This window comes from Gorilla gorilla, chromosome 19 (assembly GCF_029281585.2).
Source record: "Gorilla gorilla gorilla isolate KB3781 chromosome 19, NHGRI_mGorGor1-v2.1_pri, whole genome shotgun sequence".
In the NCBI taxonomy this organism is placed as follows: Eukaryota; Metazoa; Chordata; class Mammalia; order Primates; family Hominidae; genus Gorilla; species Gorilla gorilla.
Window position 1 is genome coordinate 25,331,889 of NC_073243.2, and position 22,833 is coordinate 25,354,721.

The following is a 22,833-nucleotide window of genomic DNA, read 5'->3' on the forward strand; positions in this document are numbered from 1 at the left end:
GTACCCAGGGACACAAACACTGCGGAAGGCCGCAGGGTCCTCTGCCTAGGAAAACCAGAGACCCTTGTTCACTTGTTTATCTGCTGACCTTCCCTCCACTATTGTCCTATGACCCTGCCAAACACCCAAGAATGATCAATAAATACTAAAACAAAAACAAAACAAAACAAAACAAAATTAGCCAGGCGTGGTGGCAGGTGCCTGTAGTCCCAGCTACTCAGGAGGCTGAGGCAAGAGAATGGCGTGAACCCAGAGGTGGAGCTGGCAGTGAACCGAAATCACTGGGCTGGGCCTGGGCTACGGAGCGAGACTCCGCCTCAAAAAAAAAAAAAAAAAATCTGTCAAATGTTTGATGTTATAGGAGAAGCCTGAATGACATATTCTGACAGCAATAAAATTGTACTACATTTCACACCATACTGATCAGAGGAGCTGTCTGAAGAACTCCATCTTCGGACAACTCCTCTGGCTGGGCCAGTGTTCTGATACCGGTGCCATCCTCTCCCAGACTCAGGAGAACAGAGCTGTGGCCTGCTATGGTGGGATGCCTTATAGTTTGCAACCCACTCTGCTCTCAGACACATCACACCCCTATCACAGTCCTCAATAGGTTCACACTGGCCGTAACATCGACTCATTGCAATGCCAGGGGAAGATATTTAGCACATCTTGAGGTTAGGTGGGGAAATAGAGCCTCAGAAAAGTTGACAAAATGGTCACACAGGTAGAAAGTGGCTGAATCCACGCAAATCCAAGTTTTGTAGATTCAAACTTCCATGCTCTTTCCAGAGGCCGATCCAGATCAAGTTATACAATCCTGTGTTCATTACATGTCTCCAGCTTGCAAAACCAGAAAGGAACATCCGGGTATGCTGTCCACGCTGTACCCCCTTTCACTGTTGTGTACACCCACACGCTGCCTGGTCCCATGACAGAATGCGCACAAACGTGGCATGTATGAGTAAGTCAGAAGACCGGTGTGGACCTGGTTTCCCGTCCCACTTTCCCCAGGGCGGCTGTGTGACATCTGGCAGAGCGTGTCACCTCTCTGAGCATCTCCCTCATCTAGAACCTGGGGGAGCTGTATCTGCTGGTTCCCAAGGGCCTTTTCAGGCTTCTCCTGAGAACTCTACCATGCTACCTGGAGCCACGTGGCCTCTACAAATTCTCGCTACACTGGGGAATTAAGAAAAGACAAACTGAGGAGGAGAAGATCCAAAACAGGAAACTGAGGTAAATCCCAGGAAATCAAGAAAAACTCACTTCCCACAGAGCTCATCTCAGATATGTCCCCTGCCCAAGTGGCTTTCTCTTCTTTCCAGACCCTTGGGTCATGGTGCGACCCAGACTCACTGGATGCATGAGGAGGACTGATACACGGGAAGACAGAAGAACCCCCAAATCCCCACAGAGCAGAGCCAAACCCTAGCCAAGCAAGAGGTCATCCAAGGAAGATTTCTCCTCCTGCAGGAGTGGCGGCTGCCTCGCACTCAACCTGGTCCAATTAGCTTCGAGCATCTGCATCAAAGATAACCAGCAGAGCCCTGGTTCCAACTCACCTCAGCCTTGTGGTGTGTCCTTATGCAAATCGGACACGCTGGTCATTTTCTGCCACCATCCCCACCATCCGCTGCTTCCCCGTGGCATCGGCTAATTCACTGTGCAAAGCAGCATTTATATATAGAAAGTTGCAGCCACGCAGGTTAGCATTAAAATAGAGACTTGACGTTGCCGTGGCAACCAAACAAATGATATTCAAAATGAAAGAGAAGTATTCTGCAATCGGGAAAGCATGTCCACAGCCTTCCAGGGCAGCTGGGCCCCTTCCCCCTGAGGGTGGGTGGGATGCCTCTGGAGAAGTGCCTGGTCCTGATGAACCTCCACCTCCCCATTAGGTCACCCACTCTGCTTTCAGCTGCAGCCATCATCTCCTGCACATGCTCCTTCCGGTCTGGAGTAGACCCGAAGCCAAGACACTGAGGGAGTGTGATAATCCAACCAGGTAGAGCAATTTGCAAAAACTCTACTCCTTAAAGCGCCGAGGAGAAGCAGCCCTGGTGCTTTAGTAAGGGTGCTTCTGGAAACAAGGCTGGCCTTCTGCCACTGCCTGCCATAACGAAGAGTCGAGAGGCCACCAGCTAGCCGAGTGACACTGGGCAGGCTTCTGTACCTCTCTGAGCTTCCAGCTTAAAATGAGCTGGGAGTGGGAGGAGGGAGCAGCAGCGTTAGGGTCTTCAACCTCATGACTCTGGGATGTGCAACTTTTACCTGCTACCACCACCTCCTTTTTCTACATTCCTCTTGGATATTGCTGAAGCCCCAGGGCCAGACAGAAGTTACTGATTCCCAGGTCTGGCACATGGAATAACCCTGTCACTTTCATTCTATACACCTGGCCACCACCCAGAAAGCCCGCAGTCCCCAAGACAGAATGCCTAGATTCTGATCTTCAAGGAGCTCCTAACAAGGCTAGGGGCCTTGAACAAATCTTGGACCTTTCTGGGGCTCATTTCTAAATGTCAAAATCAAGTGTGATCTAGAAAGACTGAAATTAAAAAGAATGACAATACCAAGTGCCGGCAAGGATGCAGAGCAACTGGAATTCTCATACGTTGCTCGTGGGAACACAAAATGGTATGGTCCTTCTGCAGAGCAGTGTGGCAGTTTCCTGTAACATTAAACATACATTTACCATGTGGCCCAGCGATCCCACATGTAGCCTGTGTTTCTGAACCAGGGGCGACTTTGTCCCCCCCGAGGACATTTGGCAAGCCTTGGACACATTTATGGGTTGTCATGACGGAGATGGGAGAGGCTGAGTGAGTGCATTAGCTCCCTGCAGAGACATCTGTTGTTTCCAAAGAGACATCTAGAACCAAGAGTACCTCTGACCTAAGCTGAGGGCTAGAGAGTGGCCTTGGCTGTGCAAATCCACTGAAGGCTCTGTAAATGGTCTCCCTTCTGACCCAGCCCAAGCTCCTAAGCCAGGACCAAAACTGACTGTGCCAATCTGCTTCCCTCTCCTGGAGCAGTTCCCAAACCAAATGCAAACCTCATGGTTGCCCCACTGAACCCTGGAAGAACACAACTTCCTACTTACCCAGAACAACAACTTCAAAGCCACTTTGCGTGGTTGCTGGCTCCGAAGCCACACAGAGATGACGGATTACAAGGAAGAAATCAGAACCATATGGATTTCATATTCAGCAAAATAAACAGAATTACAGCATTGGGGTTGGGCTCAAGAAACCAGGGGGCCGTGTGTTTGGCCCAGAGCCCAGGCTTGGTGGCCCCCAGCATGGGCTGGGCTCTCCTGGCCTCTCCTCCCCACCCATGACTCCCACAAACAGCGCCAGGGGCGTCCAGCCTGCTGTCTGCCCCTCCTTGCCAAGGCCCCAGCAAGCAATCCTGCTTCGGCTGACATTTTCGTGTTTTATTGAGTTTTTTTATATCCTCTTTTATGGCACAGTTGAAGATAGTTCAGCTTCTTTTCTAGTTTCATCCAAAGATGCACACAAGCACCGACAGGAATGCTGTGTCGTTAATGACAGTGTGACAGCTCTGGAGCCTCTGGGGGGAAGCTGTGGGAGGGGGCAGCTGTGGCACCCACCCCCTTTCAGGCCCCTGGTTCATTTCTCCCACAGTGAACTGTGCTGGGCGTTCCCACTCCCAGCCTCCCTCTCAGGCCAGAACAGAGGAACTCTTTCCTCTCCCGGTTTCTAGGGGAACAATATGGCACTCCATGTGTAGCCTGTGTTTCTGAACTAGAGGCACTTTTGCCCCCAGGGGCCAATGGGGCAATATTTGGTGACATTTACTGGCCAAGGATGCTGCTAAACTCTCAACAATGCACAGGACCGCTGCCCACAACAAAACAATCATCCAGTCCGAAATGTCAACAGTAACATGGCCGAAAACCCTGGTACAGACACACTGACCAGGCTTCAGTTGGTTCCCAGTGCCCCCGACCCAGGTGCGTGTCCACGGAGGGATCAAGCTCAGGACTTTTAGAGATCACAGACAAGTTCTGACCTACATGAAGGAGGAAATTTACCATTCTGGTAATTACTTTAAAGTAAATTCTAGGCTGGGCACAATGGTTCATGCTTGTAATCCCAGCACTTTGGGAGGCCAAGGCGGGTGGATTACTTGAGGTCAGGAGTTCAAGACCAGCCTGGCCAACGTGGCGAAACCTCGTCTCTACTAAAAATACACAAATTAGCTAGGCATGGTGGTGCACACGTGTAATCTCGACAACTCAGGAGGCTGAGACATGAGAATCACTTGAACCCGGGAGGTGGAGGTTGCAGTGAGTCGAGATTGCGTCGCTGCACTCCAGCCCGGGCGACAGAGTGAGACTCTGTCTCAAAAATAAAACAAAATAGAAAATAAAATAAGTTCTACAACTGATCGAGATACCATTTGATCTTCCAATGATTCTCCATGGATATAGAGAAAAGTTAAACAAACTTTAAAAACATAAAACGCATCTTGCCCATAGAAACCACACGAACACAGTGGGCACAGATCATTTAAATATCCTGATGTGAATAACTTTAAATAACACAGCTAATTCTGCTTTGCTGGTGGGTTGCTTTTTGGTCTCAGAAATCCCTGAACCAGCAAATCAGGGCTGCTCACATCCCTATTCTCTCCCTTTCCTTTCTTCTCTCCCCCAGGAGTGCTGAGCCACCATTAGCTGACACTAATTCCTAATGACCCTGTAGATCTCACCTCCCACCGCAAATGCCCTCTCACCCCCCAGGATCCTGTGGGTAGCCGAGCAGTCCTGCACCACGTGAGTGAGGCCTGCAGTACTTGGGGCAGCCCAGGGGAAGGCAGGGATGTCCAGGGAGCTCCATCCACACTGTGCAGACATTAGGGGGCACACAGTAGGATGGACCCCTCCCCGCAGCAAAGGCAACCCTTGCCTCGCTCTGTGCTCCCACTTACCTGCTGGCTGGGTTTGCCAGAGTGGGCCAAGAAAGGGAAGCAGAGTGGCTCTGTGGTGGTTTCATGGGGTTTCCCCTAGAGGAACAGACAGGCAGAACTTGCTAATGCCACTTCTTTGTCATTCTTGCAAAAGGAGTTCCTGCTCCTGCCTACCTCCATCAAAATAATAGGCAACGGCATGGTGGCACCTGGCACATGTGTGTGTGCGCACGCACGCGTTTGTGTGTCTGTGTGTGTGTGTGCGTGCGCATGATACTCACAAAGACGTCCCCATGTCCTACACCTCAGGAGGGCCCCTGCCATCCTGCTCTCTCTGCTGAGAAAACCTCTTATTTAACTTCTCAGTTGCAATGATCCACCATTTTCTGCCAAAGCTACCATCTCTGCTCCAAAGCAGGGAAGCAGCAGCTCCGGCAAAACCCTGACAAATCATCTAGGTTCTATGATTATGCTTATTCCAGAGAATGAATTCAAGGTTCAAACAGTTCGGCAGTTTGCCCCAGACAAACTGGGGCAGAGTGCATACACTTAAACAGCTAATAATGGCAGTGCCGAGATCAGGGTGTCAGGGTGAGGATCTCATCCAAGGTCATGCTGCTAACAAGATACGACACTGAGGGCTGAGCCCTGCACATCTGGCTCTGGAACTCTTAACTCATCACCTCCACTCTAACCTGTTCACCACGGCAGCTTCCTGACCACCGTCTAGTATGGCTCCACCCTGGGTCACCCTCCCTGGCCAAATGCTTCCTTCAAGACGCTCAGGTCATGGGCTTCCCCTTGCACGGGTGGTGAGGGGGGCAGAGGAAGCATCTTTTTTTCATCCAGCCACAGCAGTTCCTTTGTTGCCTCAATGCCCCTAGTGAGTCACCTCCTCCAAAGGCCATTGCCAAAGACAGCCCCATTTTAGCACGAGCGCTCGTCCCCACTTCCCTTTTCCATTTCCCAACATGGCCCTCACCAGCTCGAACATTAGTCACACACATGCCAACAGAAGTTCAAAGATGCTCCGATAATGTGATTTGTAAACACGAAGTCCCAGCGGCAGTGGCTGCTGCAGCTTCTTGGCTCTCTCACTCAATCCCCTACACCTTCTGGGGCCTCCCGGATTGACGTTTTCATTTCCCGGGCTCCACAACACGCAAGGACCGTGAGTCTGCTTTTCACACGTGGGAGTCTCGTGCCAGAGGCTGGGGCAGAGGGAAAGCCTCACAGCATGATCTGGCATTTCCAAGCACACCCTGGGGGTCTGTGACCTACAAAGCACAGCAGGCTCTCGTAGCATCTGTATGCTGTGTGGGCCTGCCCAGCAGCCATACATACCCCGGCTTCTGAAAGAAGCACCCTGATTTTTCTACTGTGGAACCACCTTACCTCATTCTGAGCCCTCGAGGTTTCCGGGAGCAAGTGGCTCCTGCCTGGCCGATTAGCACATGCCCTCTCCCCAACCACAGTACTAGTTCACGAAGGGGCATATTACCCATCTGGGGCTGGATACCTGGAATTTGGTTTTGGAATTACTGGGGAAAGATGTATTACTATGACAAGATGCAAGCCTGAAGCTGCCGATGGTCACGCTGACAACTTGCAGAAGTCTCACTGAGAACGGAGCCAATGCAGAAGGAAGGGGGCTGATGAGGAAGACAGGGAATCAGAGACAGAGAAACATCAGACTGCTGACACTGTTTAAGCCACTTGATCAAACCATGCCTGAAGCTGAACTTCCTGGGACTGTTCCTTTTTGGTTGGAATCCAATTTGAGTGGGATTTCTTTTCATTGGATCTTGCTCTGTCCCCAGGCTAAAGTACAGTCGTACAATCATAGCTCACTGCAGCCTCAAACTCCTAGGCTCAAGTGATCCTCAGCCTCTCAAGTACCTGGGACTACAGGTGTGTGCCACCACACCTAGTGAATTTATTTTTTATTTATACAGATGGGGTCTCACTACGTTGCTGAGGCTGGTCTCAAACTCCTGGGCTCAAGTGATTCTTTTGCCTCGGCCTCCCAAAGAGCTGGGATTACAGGCCTAAGCCTGAATAGGATTTCTGTAACATTTAATAGAAAGAGTCCTGGCTAATAGTTCCTTGGTAAAGGGCAAGGTATACAGATAGCAACAATCAAAACTAAAGAACATAAAGCAGGGAGAATTTAGAGATTTGGTTCCTTTCTTGAGCCTGCACTTGTGGGTAAGCTTCTCTTCCAAAGATATCTGCATTTCTAAAAACCTTCCTTTGGCCACTATAACACTTGGTGTCTTAAAGCAACAGAAATGTATTCTCTCACAGTTCTGGATGCCAAACATCCAAAAATTAGTATCACTGAGCTGAAATCAAGGTATTGATAGGGCCATACTCCTCCCAGTGGGTCAAGGGGAGAACTCAGTCCTTGACTCTTTCAGCTCCTGGTAGCCGCTGGCATTCCTTGGCTTGTGGCTACATCACTCAAATCCTACCTCCCCAATCATACCCTTTGTCTTCTATCTATAGTCAAATCTCCTTCAGCTTCTCTCTTATAAAAGTGCTTGTGATTACATTTAGGGCTTACTCAGATAACCCAGGAAAACCTTCTCAATTCAAGATCCTTAACTTCATTGTACCTGCAACGACTCTTTTCTAAATAAAATAACATTCCCAGGTTCTGGGGATTAGGATGTAGACAATCTTCGAGAGCCATTATCAGCTGCCCTCATCAGGCCAAGTTGGACCATGGATCAGAAATGTTGCTGTCAATACCTCTGATGCTTCCCCAGGTCCTCCTGGCTGGGACCTCTGGGGCCAGCTGTGCCAGTCACATAACACTGGAAGAAGAAATAGCCAGAATGTTGGAGCTGGACTCAGAGTGGAAGATATGCAAGAGCACAGAGTGCCAGGGAGGTACAGCAGGATTGGGAGTCCCAAAGGAGGTCTATCCAGAGCTCAAGTCAGGGGGCTCTATGCTTGGGGCCAAAATGTAACTTGACCTTGAGATAAGATGAAGGGAATTAGAGTATACCCCTCTCCATACCCCCATTTCCCCAGTGACCAGATTGCTATGGCGTAGGGTAGGAAGGCACCATCTGTAGTGGAAATGGAGAGGAAAGTAGGGATTGAAGAAGCGCAAGAGAGACTGTGACAAGGAGCCAAGGCCAGGCTAATTTGTCGCCCAAGCTGGAGTGCAATGGCACGACCTCGGCTCACCACAACCTCCGCCTCCCAGGTTCAAGCGATTCTCCTGCCTCGGCCTCCTGAGTAGCTGGAATTACAGGCATGCGCCACCATGCCTGGCTAATTTTGTATTTTTAGTAGAGATGGGGTTTCTCCATGTTGGTCAGGCTGGTCTCGAACTCCCGACCTCAGGTGATCCACCCGCCTCGGCCTTCCAAAGAGCTGGGATTGCAGGTGTGAGCCACCACACCCAGCCTGGCCAGACTACTTTTTTTTTTTTTTGCAGAGACGGACTCTTGCTATATTGCCCAGGCTGGTCTTGAACAGCTGGCCTCAGGCCATCCCCTCACCTCAGCCTCCCAAAGCACTGGGATTGCAGGTGTGAGCCACTGTGCCTGGCCTACAAGGTCAATTCTTTTAAAAACAGTTAACTTTATTTCAAGGTCTATTAATTAGGAAAAAACATATAAGTAGTTCAGAAAGCCCGAGATGTGACTGTCATTCTGCAGGACATCAGGACAGCCTTTCTCTGCTTGGATTGGCTCCTGGGGTCACTGAATTTTGGAGTCAGGGGGAGCATTTCTAGGTCACCAAGTCCTGACAGTGTAGTGGTGAAGAGAGTAGACTTGGGAGCCAGACTGCCTGGGTTCAAATCCATGCTTTGCCAGGACAAGTTGCTTGATCTAGCTGGACAATCTCAAGTCAGCAATTCCCGTGAAGACAAAAAATAATAATGATGATGTAAGTATTAATAATAATACCTGTTACGAGGATCAAATGAGTTAATAATGTACACAAAGCATTAAAAATTGGCCTCTCTTTGCTGACACTGCAGGCAAGTGATAGCTCCTTCTCCCAGCTCCATGGTTCTGCCATCCTTTACAAAAGGCTCTGATGAAATCTGGGGGAGGGATGGGGTCGGGGGAGTGGAGTTTCCAGCCCACCACAGCAGAGGCTCCTCTGCCTTCCATTTTATTCCAACTCCCTTCACTTCTTCATGCAGACAAGTGCCCCACTTCTTTTTTTTGAGACCGAGTCTCGCTCTGTCGCCCAGGCTGGAGTGTAGTGGCGCGATCTCGGCTCGCTGCAACCTCCGCCTCCTGGGTTCAAGTGATTCTCCTACCTCAGCCTCCCAAGCCAACCTCAAGCTAGGAATGTCTGCAAACACCTGTCCTAGTTCCCCTACACCATGACAGTTCTTTGAAAATACAGCCCAGACACTATCCATTAACCCTGCCCAGCCCTGGCTCAGGGTGGGCCTGATCGGAGACCATTAACCATCTCCTGTAAGTCTAAACAGAGGCTCAGACCGGGAGAAATAGATTCATACATAACTGAATCAGGTCCTTCAGAGGGAAGTTGATATCAACATTCCCTAACCTTGACACTAACCACTGAGGTGTGGTCACTGTTACATTTTGTAAAGAATCGGGGTGTGGCCTCTCTGATATTATAGGTCCAAACCAATGGTCTCTACCTTGGTCATTCCCGTGAAAACTATTTTGGGATTGTGCTCTGTCCTTCAGAGGCTTAACACAAACCATACCTGAGACTTCAGCCACACATAAACACACCCCAATACTTCCTCCCAAACCTTTTAAGCTGCTTTGTACGAAGCACAGTGACATCACACAGCACCCCAAAGAGGGACAGGCACCCCCATATGCGCTTGATAGGCCGGCTCTTCCCAGAAGCATCACCAGCTCCTTCAGGGCACTTCCCTAAGTTTGATCCTAGGAGAACTTCTGCGGAACCTTGCTAGAAAGCCCCTGACCCACTGAACCAGGATGACCCACTGACCCAGATGAAGCCCTGGGTTTCCTTCCCTGACCTGAAGACAGAGGCAGGCTATGCTGGGAGTTCCCAAAACCACCCTCAGCTCTGGTGTTTCCCAGAAGGACTCATGGGACTCAGCATATGTTTTACTTCTGGTAAAGACTTATGGCCAGACACAGTAGCTCACACCTGTAATCCCAGCACTTTGGGAGGCTGAGGCAGGAGGATCACTTGAGGCCAGGAGTTCGAGACCAGCCTAGACAACATAGCAAAACCCTATCTCTTAAAAAAAAAAAAAAAAGCACAAAATTAGCCAGGCATGGTGGCACATGCCTACAGTTCCAGCTTCTCAGTAGGCTGAGATGGAAGGATTGCTTGAGCCCAGGAGTTTGAGGCTGCAGTGAGCTAGGATCATACCACTGCAATCCAGCCTGGGTCACAGAGTGAGATCCTGTCTCTATTTTTTTTTTAAGGGTCTTATTACAGCAAAAAAATACAAAGCAAAATCAGTGAAGGGACACAGAACCTGGGACAAGGTCCTGAGAAAACCAGGCGCAAGTTCAGGAGTCCTCTCCCAACAGTCACATAGGATGTGCCTAATTCCTCCAGCAGTGAGTCCTGATAGCATGTGTAAAACATTGTCTAGCAGGTAAGCTCATTACAGACTCAGTGCCCAGAGTTTTTATAAGGAGCTGGTCATGTAGGCATCCCCTGCCTAGCACAAACACGAATTGCAGACTCCCTGAAGAAATCCAGGTATTCAGCACAAACCGTATTACTTACATGAACAGTTTAGAGAACAGCCACCCTTACTATTCAGGGAATAGTGGGAGCCCTTCCTAAATGCAAGTTCCCAGACACCAGCCAAGGAACAATGTTGCCAGCAGGCCTTTCTAAGGAGGGCACCCCGGCCTACTACGTTGACTCTCTCTGCACCGTGTCCGTGGAACGGTTACTTGAAGGTATCTCCCCTTTTGTCTGCCCATCCAGTGGCAGAATCCTGCCACTAAATCCTCGACAGGTGACAAGCCTCTCAAACACTTGTGTGGACAGAGAGCTCAGTCCCTCACAAAGCTTCCTGTTCCATGTTGGCCTGTGATCCTTGCTAGCCCAGGAACACCAGCCTCTGAGTTCAGTATTTCATGCCAATAAACACTTCACATAATAACCACCACTACTATGATGCTGGGTCAGGCCTTGGGCCAAGCACATGACAAGCATGAGCTCATTTAATATTAATGTTTTATGATGGAGTCAACTATGCCTTAGAGACGCAAAGCGACTTGCCCAAGGTCACAGTGTTAATGGGTTTGAACTCTGGTCCATTTGACCCCACAGCCGGAGACCCTGAACCTCCCACACCCAGTATCTCCGGGGAGCCTATCTTTCACTGATCACCATTATAATTTTCAGCATACTCTCATACCACTTTTTCCTCTTATTTGCTAATATTTTTAGTTGACTCACTTTTTTCTTTTAAAAATTGCACTGAACAGAAAATTTATGTGAGTCTGTGAATGGAAAACTAGTGACATTTGCCAGAAATCTATAATAACCATAAAAATAACCACAACAAACACCAAGCAATGTTATTCAATCTTTGCTGGATACTGCTACCTGCTGAGGCCTGCCCTCACCCGGCACCTCCCAAAACTTTCTCCTCAATGTAATCAGAAGCAAGGAGAGAACTGCAAAAGGAATACCCTTCTCTTGATGTGATTCACTGGTACTGAAAGTCTCGTCCAGAGACCACCTAAACCCATCTTGGCACAGCATCTCGGGAAATGCTATACTAGACCATAGGCACTAGATGACCTGCCCTGTTGAGCTCATTAGTCCCAGCAGGGACTCCTAGCTTTCTATGCACCCCACTCCTCTATCCCCAGTCTTGAGGTTTGTTCCATCTCCTTCCTCTCTCATTCATTCTCATTTATTCTCCAACTTTTGTGGCCACTAAGTCCTGGGAATCATCCAGTCACCAGCCCGGGTCAGCTGCCCAGCTTCCCAGCCCAGCTCTCCCTTCATTCTCTCTTCTTTTTTTTTTTAAGTTTTAATTTTTGGAGATGGAGTCTCGCTCTGTCACCCAGGCTGGAGTGCAGCGGCACGATCTCAGCTCACTACAACCTGTGCCTCCCAGGTTCAAGCGATTCTCCTGCCTCAGCCTCCAGTGTAGCTGGGACTAAAGGCCTGCGCCACCATGCCGCGCTAATTTTTGTATTTTTAGTAGAGACGGGGTTTCACCAGGTTGGCCAGGCTGGTCTCGAACTCCTGACCTCTGGTGATCTGCCTGCCTCAGCCTCCCAAAGTGCTGGGATCACAGGCATGAGCCACTGTGCCCGGCCTCCCTTCATTCTCTTTCTGTTTTCATGGGTTCTGCTCAGCTTACTAGGCTACTAGCCTGGTCTTGCAGAGAGAAAATGCCAGCAAAGATGCCGTCCCTCCTGCCCTATTCTAAATCTAGAGTCTAGGGAGAGGGAGGCAGAGGCAGAATGGGGACATCACAACCTACGGGACAGAGGTTGGGGTGGTGGCAAAGGAAGAGCATACAGAGAGTAGAAGTCAGAAATGTGCTATTAGGTTGGTGCAAAAGTAATTGCGTTTTTTGCCATTAAAAATGGACAAAATAGCAATTACTTTTGCACCAACCTAAATATTTCTCTAGAAACCAGGGACTCCCACATCCCCATCCCTGTCTGATTCCTATACAATCCTCTGGCCTGGCATCTGGAACACCTGCTCAGCCCAATCATGAACTCAAAGGAGCCACCTGACTGGGTCAGAGGGTCCCACACAGAAGCCAGTTGGTGGGGTGTTCCCAGCCAGCAGGACCCCAAAAAACTCCAAGCAGAGAGAGCCAGTGAGGCGACTTGAGAGCTCAAGCTCATGAGGCAAACAGAGCTGTGTTTGAGTCCCGACTCCACCATCCCCCTTGGGCAAGTGGCTTTACACATCTGAGAAATGGAACCAAAAATATCATATACTACTCAGGGTTGTTGTGGGAAGACGCGAATCACCCTGGGTCTGTGCCCAGGATACATTATTTTCCCAGAGCTGGCTGTGGGACTGGGGCCACAAGAACAGAAAATGGGTGAAGGCAAAGTACAAGTATAGTCACCCCCGTGTCACAGAGAACAGCCAGACATGAGGAGGTGGGTGCAATCGGAGGCAGCGTCAGACAGCCGAGGGCTCACCCTGCAGACCAGAGGCTGCCTACAGGACCACTGGATGTGCTTTGCTTGACCTGCAGACCTTTTTAAAAAAAAGTTTTGACTTAGCTTCAAGCATACAAAAACCAAGAAAGTTCTTGTGAAAAAATAAATAAAGGCCAGGTGCAGTGGCTCATGCCTGTAATCCCAGCACTTTGGGAGGCCAAGGCAGGCAGATCACCTGAGGTCAGGAGTTCGAGACCAGCCTTGCCAATATGGTGAAACCCCTTCAAATAATAATAATAATAATAATAATAATAATAATAAACAAAAATTAGCTGGGCATGGTGGCATGTGCCTGGAATCCCAGCTACCTGGGAGGCTAAAGCAGGAGAATCGCTGGAACCCAGGAGGCAGAGGCTGCAGTGAGCCAAGATCGCACCACCAAACTCCAGCCTGGGCAACAGAGTGAGACTCCATCTCAAGAAAAAAAAAAAGAAAAGAAGATTCAGTTGTCTCTTGAAAAGTCAGGTGGGCCATACTGCAGGTGCTATCAACAGGATGAGGAGAAATGCTGCCACATTCTCCACCATTCTCTATCACAGTAGTCTGCAACCCTGGCTGCCCATGAGAATCACCTGAGAGCTTAGAAATGCCCTAGGAAGCCCCTGTCCCATTAAACCAGGATCCCTAGGGCTGGAGGTAAGGGGCTGATCTGAAGTCATTGGCCCTGAGGAAGCACCTCTACCTGCCTCACTCAGCGCTATTACCTGCCGGGCCCAGACACTATCTGCCCCAATACCTGGTTCAGGCAAGATTCAGGAATAAGGAAAGACTGGGGCCCCAGAAGACAAACCCAGCACGCAGGCCCCTGCTGGCAGCCCCAGCTTTAACTTAGTCCACTCCACAATGTCTTCACTGGAGGGGATAAGAAGCTGGCTTGGCATCCCTGTTCCCCTCCCCCAGCCTTTGCCCATGGCTGCATTACCTCTGTCCACCCTGAGAAGGACAAAGCTCCTGAAGGCCAAGACTCTGTGTAGAGAAGAACCAAGGCAGGAGTCCAATGGGCATTCAAGTTCCAGGTTCTCCTGCTGTCTAACAGATGCTTCTGCCTTCAAATATGCTTTCTGTAAAACCCTAGAGCCACACCATCGCCTTAGAAACCTCTGGTTCCATCCCTCTCTGATAGAAGCATCTATCTGTCCACAACCCTACCCCGATCCACAGGAGTCAACATAAATGTAAGGTAAAGAACAGACCAGACGGCTTGCCAGCACCGTTTCCAAGATGTGATGGGGAGAGAGGCTCGGGGAAGTGCTGGCGCCCGTGGTCTGTCTGGCCCCAGGATTGGTGCATTAGTGGCTTATCTGCAATTTGGGGTATTTCCCACTGGTTTTGTGCCATTTCTCTAAAAATGGGGAACTAAAAAAAAAAAGAAAACAAAAACAAAAAAACAAGAAAGTGGCATCATCACTCCCAGGCCCATTCCATCATTCTAAGTAAATGGAGCGAAGTGGTCTATGTCTAACCCAGGGCAGGCAGCACGACGGAAATAGAAAAGGTGGCCCTCCCCGGCCCAGGACCAGAGTGACAGCAAGGCAAAGGCTCGCTGGAATGAGGCAAGGAAATGGGATTTTGATTGCATACATAAAGCGTGGCACAGCCAGAGAACAGTGACAAGTGACATGTGAATCACACAGATGAGGGCTTCCCAGGACTCAACATGTCCCAACAGGCCGTGTGGCTCAGCCTGAGAAACAAGAAAATGAGGGCAGATGTAATCACTATGCAGGTACCTCAGTGAACTAATTCCACCCCAGGGGCTCTGACACAGCTGGAGACAGGCCTGTTTCGGGATGCACAGTTTAAAGTCAAGGGGCACTCCTCCCCAGCCAGTGCAGGCTTGGATTCTTCACACTCACTGGTAACAATCCTGGAAGTCAGAGCACAGGACTTATTCTCCAAGCACAGGATCATTTTGCTGTCCTCAAGCACCTGGGGAGAGCAGGTGACAATCTACACCTTGCTACTGAAAGCCTTGCTGTTATATAAGACGTGGTCCATAGACCAGCAACGCTGAGCTTGTTAGAAACGCAGCATCTGCGCCCCGCTCCCCTCAAGACCTCCTACATCAGACTGTAGTTTAACAAGTGCCCCAGGTGAATCGTGCGCACATTAATGTTTGAGCAGCACTAATTTAAAGCTTATGAGCTATTTTACCTGTGCACAAGGGAATTTCTAGGTACTACAAGGTACTGATCAAGTGCGTGACAGCTACACGGGCGCTTGAGGAATTTCGAGACAGTTTCAGTCGAGGCATCTCACCCTGACTTTTTTCTCAATTGAATTCAAGGCTGCAGCTACTTCCTCAGTTCTCTAACTCACTTATCAACCAAGGCGATCTCAGATGAAAATGTTTTCCCATAGCCATTGAGCCTGGCAGAGTAACATCTCAGGATGTATTTATCCACCTGTTTACTTATTTATCTGTGCTTCATGCTTACTCAAACATTTATTGGGCACCTACTATATGTCAGGCGCTGAGAATATGCAGATGAATGACCCCAGCCCTGTCCCAGGCAGAGCTTACTTTCTGGAAGAGAGAAAGATGGCAGGCAGCCACGCAGCAGTGTGATGGACGTATGCAATGATAACAGGAGAAAGCAGGTGCTGAGAAAGGAGTGGGCGTCCAGAAAGTTCCTGGGAGGGGGGTGCTGCCCAAAGGTCATCGTAAGGACAGGCTTTCTCCTTGCCAGGCTTTTCTCTGCTTTTCTTGCTCCCTCCCATCTTGCTTTCTGCTGGATTGATTGCATATTCTTTATTCCCCCTCCCTCCACAAACTTTGCATTTATAGAGTCTATTTATACTACTTCGGTGGTTACACTGACATTTTTAACATGTACACTTGACTTCAAGCAGAAAGCTAATCAATAGCTCTTTTCTCCTTCTGAATAATACAAAACCCTGGAAGGGTTTCACTTCGATCTCCTCCCTCCTACCTTCTCAGTGTTGGATAGCATGAATCAGACAAAGATGCTATTTTCCCCCAAGTTCTGGAACTCCCTGGTTATTTGTTCTCTCCTGCCACTGACAATTTTCCAGGAAAATAAAAATTCCAAATTGACTCAAGAGGAAATAGAAAACCTGAATAGGTCTATAACCTTCAAACGAATTGATTTGGCAGTCTAAAATCTACCTTAAAAAACTGTACCTGTCGGTGTGGTTTTACTGATAAGTTTTCTCAAATCGTTAAGAAAAAAACACTTAATCCAATCTCTTCCATAAATAGAAAACATTCAGCTCCTTTTTATAATACCCTGATATCAAGTTCAAAGAAAAACAATGGGAGAAGAAAGGAAGTAAAAGCTCCTACCCTCACTTAGAGAATAGGTGTAAAAATTCTAAATAAACATTAGCAAATCCTGGAAATGCAGAGATATTGAAATACCAGAAAACTTATTAAACTCACCATATCAAAAGAAACTACAAAAAAAATAGGATAATCTGGATGCAGAAAAAGCACCGGACAAAACTCGACACTCATTTGTGATTAAAACACACACACCAGGACTAAAGTCTGATAAATTATAACTATTGAAAATTAAGAGCTGGGAGCGGTGGTTCACACCTGTAATCCCAGCACTTTAGGAGGCTGAGGTGGGCAGATCACGAGGTCAGGAGTTTGAGACCAGCCTGACCAACATGGTGAAACCCCACCCCTACTAAAAATACAAAAATTAGCCAGGCGTGGTGGCACACACCTGTAATCCCAGCTACTCAGGAGGCTGAGGCAGGAGAATCGCTTGAACCCAGGAGGCAGAGGTGCAGTAAGCTGTGATTGTGCCACTGTACTCCAGCCTGGGTGACAGAGCAAGACACTGTCTCACAAAAAAAAAAAAAAAAGACAAAAAAAAAAAAGGAAATTAAAATAAACTTCATACTTAATGGAAAACCCTGGAAGCTTTTCTGTTAAAGTCAGGAATAAGACAATGCCATTCACCATCATGGTTTCCTTTCTGCACTGAATATATTATAACACAGTAAGGCAACAAAAAGAAATAAATATAAGGATTAGTGCTGGCTCAGCCTGTAATCCCAGCACTTTGGAAGGCCGAGGTGGGAGGATCACTTGAGCTGAGGAGTTCAATACCAGCCTGGGCAATACAGCGAGACCCTATGTCTGCAAAAAATTAAGAAATTAGATGAGTGTGGTGGCATACACCTGTGGTCCCATAAACCTGTGGTCCCAGCTACTCAGGAGGCTGAAGAAGGAGGACCACTTGGGACCAGGAGATTGAGGCTTCAGTGAGTTATGACTGTCCCCCTGCACTCCGGCCTGGGTGACAGAGTGAGACCTTATCTCAGTTAAAAAAAAAAAAAAAAGGCTGGGAGCAGTGGTTCCTTCCTGTAATCCCAGCATTTTGAGAGGCTGAGGTGGGCAAATCACTTGAGGCTAGGAGTTTGAGACCACCCCCCTCGACCAACATGGTGAAACCCCACCCCTACTAAAAATACAAAAATTAACCAGGCGTGGTGGCGCATGCCTGTGACCCCAGCTACTTGGGAGGTTAAGGCATGAGAATCACTTGAACCCAGGAGGCAGAGGTTGTGGTGAGCCAAGAATGCACTATTGTACTCCAGCCTTGGGAAGGGAAGGGGGAAGGGAAAGTGGAGGGGAAGGAGAGGGGAAAGGGAAAGGGAAAAGGAAGGGGGGGAACGGGAAAGGGAAAGGGAAAGGGAAAAGGAAGGGGGGGAAGGGGAAAGGGAAAGGGAAGTGGAAAGGGAGGAGAAGTGGGAGGGGGAGGGGGAGGGGAGAGGGAGAGGGACAGGGGAGGGGGAAGGGGAGGGGAGAGGGGGAGAGGGAGAGAGGAGGAGAAGGGATGGGAGGAGAAGGGAGGGGAGGGGAAGAGAGGGGAGGGGGAGGTGACAGAAATGGAAGGGGGACAGAAAAGGGGAGGGGAAGGGGGAAGGGAAAGGAAGGAAAAAGAAAAAGGAGGGGGAAAGGGAAGGAGGGGGAGTGGGGGGAGGGAAAGGAAAGGAAAGGAGAAAGGAAAAGAAAAAAAAAGAAAAGAGATTGCAAAGGAAGAAACTGCTGACATCTTCATACATTATAATTGTCTACCCCTCCAATCAAGAAACTCTACAAACTATCAGAACTAATAAGACAGTTCAAGATCTAGTGATAAAAATTACCAATATTCTACAGTAACTAACTACTGAAGGGGTAAAGGATATGCCATCACAAAACATGCCAGATTGGTATACTGATGATTTCAAGTTGAAAACATTGGAGAAACTGTAGTTTCAGAACGGACGAGCTGAACTGTCTCTTCCTGCACGCACCAAGCGATAGAGAATCCTGTACGAGGGCTGCCCTCCCAGTACCAGGGCGAGAAAACAGCGCATATCACCAGAGCCTTGGAATCAAGCCTGCAATGGACTTGAATAAACATCATGAACAGAATAACTCTTACATTTCACCTGTTTTATCCCACCTCTAAAACATCTTCTAGTGACTCCACCAGAAAATTGACTGCCCTTTGCCATATTTTGTTTTGTTATTTCTGATCAAGTTTATCACTCTATCTAAAAAGTATAAAGATATGTTGCTTTGGCCACTTCTTTGGGCTTCACTGTCTTGTGAAGATCCCATGTACACATAAAACTAATAAAATTTATATACTTTTCTCATGTTAATCTGCCTGATGTCAATTTGGTTTCCAGATCCAGCCAAAGAGCCCGTTAAGAGCTAACAAGGAGGTTGGAGGTGATCTCTGGTTCCCTTACACTACAGTAAATGACAATAATCAGAAAATGTAATAAATACTTATGATTAAAATGGCTGATTGAAAACGGGCTGTTTATATCCATGCCCTCCTGAAACCCCATTAACAAAGCCACAAAGAAGAAAAAAGTAAGAGTTGACAATAAATGAGACATGTCAACATAATTTTGGACAATGGAAAACAAATGGATAAATGGCAAGGACTTAGCATAGATGAGTGAATAGAAACCTGTATGTCTTCTTGTATGACAAGAAATCAGCCAGTTTATAATGCAGAAGCTCAGAAAGGCCCAGGAAGGCTCACAGCACAAAGTATCTATGAGGTAAAGACTTAAAAAGGAGGCTGGAGGAGAGCTTACAGATTCCTCCACACCCTCAGCAACTAAGTGACTGCCCTATCCCAATGGCAGAAAACAATGGGTTGACTCTCAAGGCAAACTAGTCCTGAGCTTCTGGACTCAGGGACACGTAGAGGACAGGTAACAAGCCATACTGAAAACAGGGCAATGAGGCAAATGTTTACATACTGCAGATTAAGATCAGACCAATTTCCTTTTTCAGGAAGCTACTGCAGGGTGTGATCCAATAAAACAAGGGAGAAAACCAAGAAAAGGGGAAGACATGAGATCTAAGAAATGACCAAAAAGCAGACAAGAAAGAAAGAAATAGGATGATGGTGAAGGAAGATAAAGAAGACAACTATTTATCAGACTTGAAGAGCAACAGACCAGAACAGAGCAAATAGATGCTTCTACTGAGATGAAAAAACAGACCTGATAGATTATTTCATGTGGTGACAGGTGACAGTACATGCGGAAGTTTGTTGTTTTTTCTGTTGTGTGTGTGTGTGTTGTTTTGTTTTGTTTTGTTTTGTTTTGGAGACAGGATCTCTGTCACCTAGGCTGGAGTACAGTGGTGCAATCACAGCTCACTGCAGTCTCGATCTCCCAGGCTTGAGCAATCCTCCCACCTCAGGTTCCCCAGTAGCTGAAACTGCAGACGTGCACCACCATGCCTGGCTAATTTTTGTATTTTTAGTACAGATGGGGTTTCGCCATGTTGCTCAGGCTGCTCTCAAACTCCTGGGCTCAAGAGATCAACCTGCCTCAGCCTCCCAAAGTGGTGGGATTACAGGCGTGAGTCACCGCACCTAGCCTGTGGAAGTTTTTAAAGGGCTAGTGAAGAGAGAAGAATTGGTGCAAGGGACAGAGAAAACCAAGTAAATAAAACCAATTGCTTTTGTTTTTATTTATTTGCTTTCTTGTTGTTGTTCCACCAAAGAAGTAGAAGGCAATCAGTAGCTCAGCTGTAATTTACACTGGCATAATAATATAAACACCAGACCTTGATATCACCATAGTATCACCATTGTGGGAGGTGAGGGAAGAGGTTATATATGGAGGAAAGGAAAAAGTAAAGTGTTGGTGGAAAAGCCAGGTCTAATCTTCTGCAATGAGAAGTTCAATAGACAGTGTGTAAAATTGGTAGGTGGGGGATAGACAACAGTATAAATATATCATTTAGAAAAAGGGCCATGTGCAGCAGCTCATGCCTATAATCCCAGTGCTTTGGGAGGCCAAGGTGGGAGGATTGCTTGAGGCCAGGAGTTCAAGACCAGCCTGGGCCACATAGCAAAAGCTCTATCTCTACAAAAAAAATTTTTTTTAATTAGCCAGGTGTGATGGTGCATTCCTGTAGTCCCAGCTACTTGGGAAGCTGAGGTGGGAAGATTGCTTGAGCAGAGAAAGAAGAGAAAGAAAGGAAAGTAATCAGATGATGGTGAAGAAAGATCAAGATGACAACTGTTCAGACTTGAAGAGCAACAGACCAAAGTAGAGGATGCAGTGAGCTATGATCACACCACTGGACTCCTGGCTGGGTGACACAGCAAACCCTTATCTCTAAAATAAGAAAAACCCCAAATGGAGATAGAGCCCCATTGTTACAAGTGGTGGACTCTGAGAAGCATTTGGGGTGGAGTATGGTAGGAGAATGCTCTTTTAAAACTCTATTACTTTGATAAAAATAAACATAAACACTGTAAACCAAAAATAAAATTCTAAGTCCTTCCAACTATCTGAATGGACATCCTCCTTGGCCAGGATACTCTAAAGTCTAACCTGAAAGACTGGTTCAGATCATGAAGGGAAATGGGGATCAGACATGCTTCATTACAACCCTCCAGCATTAACTTCAATACAGACCTTATGTCTGATAAGAAACATTTACAATCTATTCTCTCTGAAGCCTGCTACCTGGAGGCTTCATCTAAATGATGAAACTTTGGTCTCTTATTGCAACATTCCTTTCTATTGATAAGTCTTTCAATCAACTGCCAATTAGAAAAATTTTAGATCTACCTATAACCTGGAAACCCCAGCTTCAAGCTGTCCCACCTTTCTGGACCAAACCAATGTATATCTTAAATGTATTTGACTGATCATATCTCCCTAAAATGTATAAAACTAAGCGGTGCCCTGACCACCTTGTCCACATGTTCTCAGGACCTCCTGAGGACTGTGACACGGTCATGGTCACTCATATTTAGCTCAGAATAAAACTCTTCAAATATTCTACGGAGTTTCACTCTTTTCATTGACAACATCAAATTTAAAGAAAAAAAATACACCAAGCACAATGGCAACAAAACTATAAGTGAGCTATGAGTAAATATAACTAAAGAGTAAAAGACTTATATGGAGACAATGTAATGTACTGACTTTGGAGGTGTTTGAACCAGAGTGACTCCATCTTGTATAGAGGCTGGGTAAAAGATAAGGCTGAGACCTACTGGGCTGCGCTCCTAGTAGATTTGGCATTCTAAGTCACAGGATGAGATAGGAGGTGGCCACAAGATACAGGTCATAAAGACCTTGCTGATAGAACAGCTCTGTGCTAAAGAAGCCGGCCAAAACCCACCAAAACCAAGATGGCAACAAAACTGACCTCTGGTCATCCTCGCTGCTCATTATACGCTAATTATAATGTATTAGCATGCTAAGAGACATTCCCACCAGCACCATGACAGTTGACAGATGTCAGGAAGTTACCCTATATGGTCTATAAAGGGGAGGAGCCCTCAGTTCCAGGAACCGCCCCCTGCCCCTGCCACCTTTCCTGGAAAATTCATGAATAATCCACCCCTTATTTGGCATATAATCAAGAAACAACCATAAAAATAGGCAACCAGCAGCCCTCAGAGCTGCTCTACCTATGAAGTAGCCATTCTTTCATTCCTTTACTTTCTTAATAAACTTGCTTTCACTTTACTCCATGAACTCTCCCCAAATTCTTTCTTGCATAAGATCCAAGAACGCTGTCTTGGGGTCTGGTTCAGGACCCCTTTCCAGTAACACTGAGACACAATAAAGAAGATCTAGATCAATGGGAATATACAACTTGTTTCTAGATAGGAAGCCCAATATTACCAAGGAGATCTTTCTTCTCAAATTAATCTCAAAACGTAGTGCCATTTTAATGCAATAGTTGTTCATAGAACTCAAGGAGGTAATCCTAGAATTCACAGGAAATAGTCAAGGGCCAAGAACATCCAAGACAATTTTGAAGAAGAATGAGGACTTGTTCCATCAGATAGTAAAACTTCTTGCAAAGTTACAATTAAAATAGTGAACAGATAGACAAATAGACCAATGAAACCAGAAGAAAGACCCCAGCAACAGAACACACATTTATAAAAACATACAGCAAAGGTGGTCATCAAATCAGCGAGGTGAGAATAGAGGGATTTTTTAAAATAAGTAATAAGATGACAGGCTCCTCAGAAAAAGAGTACAATTGGGCTCTTACCTTATAACAAACAATAAAAGGAAATTACAAATGGATCAAAGATCTCAACGTCAAACAAAAATCTTTAAAACTTTCAGAAAAGTTAAGACCATATATGACCTCACCATAAGAGTTTTTTTTTTTCTCGAGATGGAGTCTCGCTCTTGTTGCCTAGGCTGGAGTGCGATGGCGCGATCTCAGCTCACTGAAACCTTCCCCTCCCAGGTTCAAGCGATTCTCCTG

General features: G+C 47.2%; 1 protein-coding gene across 2 annotated transcripts in view; it reads right to left on the reverse strand.

Annotated features, from left to right (window-relative positions):
* GAS7 (growth arrest specific 7) overlaps positions 1-22,833 on the reverse strand; it is a 289,087-nt gene that overhangs the window by 146,675 nt on the left and 119,579 nt on the right. The window contains exon 1 of one of the 2 annotated variants that reach the window (XM_004058579.5): positions 1,560-1,657. The exons of the other annotated variant lie outside the window; for it this stretch is intronic. The gene's annotated coding sequence lies outside the window, so the exon portion shown is untranslated. Of the gene's footprint in view, positions 1-1,559; positions 1,658-22,833 lie in introns of those variants that run through there. 2 annotated transcript variants of the gene reach the window in all.